This window comes from Lathyrus oleraceus, chromosome 2 (genome assembly GCF_024323335.1).
Source record: "Lathyrus oleraceus cultivar Zhongwan6 chromosome 2, CAAS_Psat_ZW6_1.0, whole genome shotgun sequence".
NCBI lineage: Eukaryota > Viridiplantae > Streptophyta > Magnoliopsida > Fabales > Fabaceae > Lathyrus > Lathyrus oleraceus.
In genome coordinates this window covers 325293930-325301080 of record NC_066580.1, presented here as the reverse complement: position 1 = coordinate 325301080, position 7151 = coordinate 325293930, and positions in this window count along the sequence as shown.

The window sequence follows — 7151 nt, the reverse complement described above, 5'->3', positions numbered from 1 at the left end:
TTGTTCACCCCTGATGACAACGCCTATTGTTCCTTATTCCTCCACCCCCACTATGGTTTCCGGTGGGACAGAGAGGTAGTGGGCAAAGACAACTTCAGATATTTAGGAGTAGCCGGAATTGACCCCACAGGGCGGGGAAGTGAATTCAGTGATGATGACTGAGCTCCCAGCGTTAAAGAGGACTTCGACCTACATAGCCAAAAACAAGCAGCAATTAGCCTTAGAGGCCGAAATAAAAAAACATGGCTGTCGAAGCCAATGAAGTTTCTCCACCAGAGGGTCTTGGAATTTTTTTTGACCCAAGACCACCTGACGAAGGTCAAGAAGATCGAGACAGAGGCTTGACGCGATCTACAATGACGAGTCTTTGGGTTTCAAGAAGGACCCGCTAGCAACCAATGTTAAGATGCTGACTCAAGATCCACTTGGAGAAGTAGACTTGGGAGAGGGGGTAATAAAAAGGCCAACTTACATCAGTTCCAGCATCCATCCTCAACTCAAGATCGAAGTGGTCTAGTTGCCGAGAGAGTTTAAAGATTGTTTCGCATGGGACTATGACGAAATGCCTGGTTTAAGCAGGGAGTTGGTCGAATTAGAACTAACGATCAAGCCCGGGAAGAAGCCGGTAAGGCAAAATCCAAGACGATTTACCCCATCAATATTGTCGAAAATCAAGGAGTAAGTTGAAAGACTTCTCCGTTGTAATTTCATTCGTACTGCCAGGTATGTCGAATGGTTAGCTAACATTGTGCCAGTTGTAAAAAAGAATGGTACGTTAAGGGTTTGTATAGATTTTAGAGATTTGAATACTGCAACCTCAAAAGACGAGTATTCAATGCCAGTGGCGGAAATGTTGGTCGATTCTGCCGCATGTTATGAGTATTTAAGCATGCTCGACGGGTATTCTGCGTATAATCAAATATTCATTGCTGAAGAAGAAGTCCCCAAAACGGCATTTCGTTGCCCTTGAGCCTTAGGTACCTACGAATGGGTAGTGATGCATTTTGGTTTGAAAAATGCAGGGGCAACTTACCAAAGGGCGTTGAATTCGATCTTCCATGATTTCATAGAAACTTTTATGCAAATTTATATAGACGATATTGTTGTTAAATCTATTTTAGAGGAGAGTCATATAAAACACCTTCGAATATCTTTTGAACAAATGAGAAAATATGGTTTGAAAATGAACCCTCTAAAATGTGCTTTTTGTGTGCAGGCCGAGGATTTTTTAGGTTTTGTGGTCCATAAAAAAGGGATCGAAATAAACCAGAATAAAACCAAAGCCATCATGGAAGCGAAATCGCCACCGACAAAGAAAGGTTTGCAGTCACTGCTGGGCAAAATCAATTTCCTAAGGAGATTTATCTCAAACCTTAGTGGGAAGACGCTAGCATTTTCTCCTTTGCTTCGACTCAACAAGGAAGTGTTCGAATGGGGGCAAGCTCAGCAAGTAGCGTTCGATAAGATCAAAACATACTTGAGCCACCCACCAATTTTGATGCCACCTTGTAGAAATAAAAGTATGAGATTGTACATTTCTGCATCTGATAAAACCTTAGGGAGCATGTTAGTGCAAGAGGATGATAGTAGGGTAGAAAGAGCTATTTATTACCTCAGCAGGGTTTTAAATGATGCAGAAACTAGGTATAGCATGATCGAAAAGTTATGTTTATGCTTATATTTCTCTAGTACAAAATTAAAGCATTATATCAAACCTGTTGACGTGTATGTTTCATCTCATTATGATATTATTAAACATATGTTATCTAAACCAATTTTGCATAGTCGAATTGGGAAATGGGCATTGGCATTGACTGAAATTTCCTTAACATATATGCCATTAAAAGCTGTGAAAGGCCAAGTAGTGGCAAACTTTATAGTCGATCACTCCATTGACGTCGCCACTTTGAACTATGTTGAATTAGGGCCGTGGAAGCTATACTTCGACGGATCTAGCCATAAAAATGGCACATGTATCGGAGTCGTAATTATTTCTCCAAATAAAATTCCAACGACATCCCAATATAAAGTAGAAGGTATTTGTTCAAATAACAAAGCTGAATACGAAGCCCTCATAGCAGGACTTGAAATGTTGTTGGAATTGGGGGCAACTCGGGTCGAGATAATGGGAGACTCAGAGCTAGTCATAAAATAGATCACGAAAGAATATAGGTGTGTTAAGGAGATTCTGATCATGTATTTCATAATCGCCAGTCGATTGTTGAAAAAGTTCGAAATGGTTTATATTCGACATATACCACGAATAGAGAACATGATAGCTAATGACTTGGCCCAAATCGCATCTGGGTATAAAATTTTGAGAGAAAAATTGCACAAAGTCATAGAAGTCAGAGGAAAGGTAGTGGCAACCAGATTAATTCCCCTGGATTTAGAACATACAAGATTAGGATGTGTTGATGATGGAATTTTTGAAGTATTGGCGATAGACAGCTTGGCAGATGTAGATTGGAGAAAACCAATAGTAGTATACCTACAAAATCCCACAACCTCTACTGATCGAAAAACCAGGTATCAAGCATTAAGTTATGTTCTTTTGGGTTCAGAATTGTTTAAGAAATCTCCGGAAGGAATTTTGCTGAAATGCCTTAGTGAGTCAGATGCATACTTTGCCCTTTCAATTGTACATAGTGGAACATGTGGGGCATACCAAGTCAGTCATAAGATGAAATGACTTTTATTTCGACAAGGAGTGTATTGGCCTACTATGTTGAAAGATTGCGTTGAATTCGCGAAGGGATGTCAAGAGTGCCAGGTGCACGCAGGCATACAACATGTCCTTGCAAATGAATTACATTCTATCATCAAACCATGGCCATTTAGAGGTTGGGCTTTGGACTTGATCGGAGAAATTCGACCTCCCTCATCAAAAAGTCAAAGATACATATTGGTAGGAGTTGATTATTTCACAAAATGGATTGAAGCCATACCTTTGCCAAATGTGAGCCAAGAGGATGTGATCGAATTCATTCAAAAGTATATTATTTATAGGTTTGGAATTCCAGAAACAATCACAATGGATCAAGGATCTGTATTTACTGGTCGGAAGATGCATGAGTTCTCCACTGACATGGGTTTCAAATTGGTAACGTCGACACCCTATTATGCTCAGAATAATGGACAAGTCGAAGCTGCAAACAAGGTGATCATTGGTTTGATTAAAAAACATGTAGGAAAAAAACCTAAGAATTGGAACAAGACTCTGGACCAAATTTTATGGGCATGTCGTACGTCCCCTAAAGAGGCTACTAAGTCGACCCCTTTTCGCCTAACTTTTGGCCATGATGTTGTCTTGCCAGTAGAAATCCACCTGTAATCACTAAGGATTCAGAGGCAGCATGAACTCCCCACAGAATCATATTGGAGCATGATGTTGGATGAATTGGTTGATTTGGACGAGGAAAGGTTAAGTGCCTTAGAATTGCTGAGGCAACAAAAGAAAAGGATAGAGGTATCTTATAATAAGAAAGTTAAAGTTAAAAGCTTTACGCCTGGAGATTTGGTCTGGAAAGTGATCCTTCCAATGGATCAAAAAGATAGAGCCTCGGGGAAGTGGTCCCCAAAGTGGGAAGGCCCTTTCCAAATTCTGCAGAGTTTTTCTAATAGTGCATATGAGATCGAAGAGCTCAGCGAAGATAGGAGGATTCTAAGAATAAATGGGAAGTATTTGAAAAAATACCAACCGACAATCCAAGAGGTAAAAATAAGAGACGAGTAACTGCGTAAATAAAGCAAAAGCCAAAATGGTAAAGATGCCAAAATGGTAATAATAAAGTCATAAGGCCAAAAGACCGATATTTATTACAAGGAGAAATTCTGTTACACCATCAGACAAATAAGAATAGCATTAAAAGGGAAGATTGGCTTTAATTTGAAGATACTTGGCTTTGAGGAGCTCTAACCGTTTTTCTCACAAAGATCTTTTTGAGAGAAGAAGTTTGACGTCAGATTCAAGTTGTCGAGCTTTTTTGACAAACTCCATGCCAAGTGATAGATCTTAAGCCACGAAGCATCATCAAATTCCAACAGTTGTTGCTTGTCCTTTTCAGCATCAGAGATTTTGGCCTGCAGTTCTGATATTTGCTGTCTCCAGGAAGCAATGTTACGATCATGAGCATCGACTTTCTCTTTATTATTTTGTTTCGTTTGTTCTGACTCCATGGCCTTATTGGTATATTTGGTAGTAGCATCCCAAGCTACAGCCTCAGAACCATATTTTTCTCTATCTCTCCCGTAAGGTGAGGTAGCAACTTGTGATCAGCGACATCTTGGTCGATCATAGTCCCTATCTCCAGAATGACGTTCGCCACTTTAGGGGAAGCTTTTAGCAAGTTAACCTGGCTAAGAAGAGCTTTTAGAGTTAAAGGGGAAGAAGGATCAACCAACAACAATAGAAACAAGTCACCCTTAAAGACTTTGTCCTTGATTTAGAAAGGATTTCTCCCGCAGAAGTGCTCAAAGGTTGATCTTCTGACATTGAAGTGTTATGACTCTGATAAGAAGAACTCTCCCTGCAATTTAGCATCGCCTTTAAATACTCCAGTGGTTGACTTCACTTTAAGATAGCCAACTTTTCTGCAGAAAGGCACCAATGCTACTTGACGAAACGCCATTCGTTGGATTGTCGGCCATTACAGGGGTTTGAGCTCGAGTATGTTCTTCAACCACATTGGATCTTCCTTTTGTTTGGCTCTCAATGTTATCAGGGTTATTCACCAGATTTCCTTTAGCCACTTCCGCTACCACCATGTCTTCGATGCCCCATCCCTCGCCCTTAGGCTCATTCATTTTTGCCGCTGTGTGTAGACCAGCCCCTGGGGTTTCTTCATCATCAGCTAGTTCATCCTCAGCCATAGGGATTGGATTACCTTGAGCCTCATTTTCCTCGCTCAAGTCAGTCTCATGACCAGAGTCACTGGTATGAGAATATTGAGTGGTGGTTTTTGGTGGCGAAGCGTCGAGGGTACCGGTTAGAGGTTGATTAATCTCGCTAATAGACCCCTTTTCAGAGGATGGTTGATAGGTAGGTTCGCCAGCGCTGTTCAAAACATATGGTACAGAGGCAGGCTTGGAGGAGGCAGCTTTCTTGGGAGGAATGATGGTACTTGTGTCACCCTAAAGTCAATATAAGCAGAAGGTGTAAATGACTAGAAGAAGCAAACAAGTGAAATAAAGTGAACAGAAGTGGGGGGTACCTTATAACCTTCGACCCCATGGCTAGAATTGTCGCTCTCGCTTTGAGCTACTACTACTCTTGCCATTTCTTCAGGAGTAGGTTCTTAGATAACAAGTGCAACGGGCCTTTTTCTTGAGAGTTTTGTGGTCGGTTGATTCGAGGGGTCGATGGGTTTTGGCAGTGGCTTTCTCTTCCTCGAAGTGAGATCCAAAATAGGCGACATGTCATCTTCGTCAGAGTCCACGGAGATGGGGGTAGCAGTGGGTTTTTGGATTTGTAGGGGACTTACCAGAGGTTTTCGAGCAACCTGAACCAAGCATTAAATGTTATATCACCAATGTATAACAAGGATAAAGGAACAAAGAAAAAGAGGTACCTTTGAAGGTTTGCTACTTCCTTTAACCTTCGAGTCGATGGGTCGTTTGTTGGTGTGCTTTTTGGGAAGGATCCTGATAGCTAGACAAAAAACAAGAAGAAACGGTCAGTGTTAGTTAAAACCAAGTCAAAGGGAATCTACTTTGAGGGAAGTCCCCTGTATCACACCTTCACATATGTCTGATTCGATTCGGACATCTTCGATCCCTATATGAAGGTGCCATTTGAAACTGCCTAAAGTGTATTTAGTCGCAACCACCCGTTGAGCCTTTTTCTAAGATTGTTGTCGAAGGATTTTAATGAAATCTCCACAAATGAACCAATCTGGGAATAGGGGTGCAAGAGCCACTCCGAAGTCAGCATTTGGCAGTGGAGGAAACTTTAGGGGAAATAATTTAATAGCCATTTAATAGTGTTTCTCATAGGGGACGTATGAGGGAATCTTTAAAGTTTCTAGTTTCTTTGAAAACTTCTCTTTGAGCGTAACAGCTGCTTCGCAGATGGTTCGACTAAGATTATCAGGTCGATAGGCAGTTTCAAAGTAGGTTTGAAAAGCTTGAATTTCTTTTATAAGCATATAAGTACCTTTCTTGGTCCTTTCCTGCACAAGGAGAAAAGCTTTGTCAAACAATTAAATAAAGGAGGTAACATCGTAGGATTCCTCGATGTAATATTTGGCCCACCATTCCCAAATTCTCAACTACAAAGGAAACTAGGCTCGAAATGAAATGGAGTCAACTGGGTCCTGCAAGTATACTTGGATATTTGTTTGAAAGTCGTGGCTTTAGTATGAACGACATTGTGAAGTATGAGGCTACTCTTCTTGTCGTATAGGGATTTTGGGAAGACCTGGACCAACCCAAATTGTCGAGCAACAAGGTTGGGCTGGTAAGTTATCAGTGTGACTTGGACTTTCGAAGGGTTAAATCGAAGGGTAAGGATCTGAGGCGTCAAGAAGGCTTCCCAAATTAGCAAGGATTTTGTCTCTTGCTTTTTAGATAAGGAAGGAAAAGTCTTGGTAAACCATTTAGGGCCAACTTTCTTGAGAGCGAAGGGAGCCATACTAGAAGTAAAATTATGACTTTTAGAGAACATCATGATGTAACTCATGAAGGTTGATTGAAGAGCCTGTCCTTCGTCCCTAGGGGTTAGTTGAGCTAACCTCGGTCATTCGACTCTCCTGCGCCTGATTTCTTCAGTATCTTCGTCGACGAGGCCCTTGTTGGGCAGATTAGCCTCGAACGTGGCATTGAGCCAAAGTTGTAATAACCAAAAAGGGCCAGACAACAGAAGATTCCCTTTGTCCCCCAAATTCTTTAGTTGAGCCACTCTGTCGCTCAAGGATTCGTACAGGTTGGCCAAAGTCATCCCACTTAAGCAAATATCATGCCCCACATGCAGTTGATTAGCCAAGGTGAGATATTTTTTGGCCACTTGTAGTGATTTTGAGCAAAACACAGAGTGCAACAACCACATATCCAGGAAAGCTATATGCTCCACATCAGAGACAATTTCGGTGTCTTTATCATGATAGTGGGCTATATGTGTTGAATATGCTGCCCTTGTAGTCAAAAAGGCAATG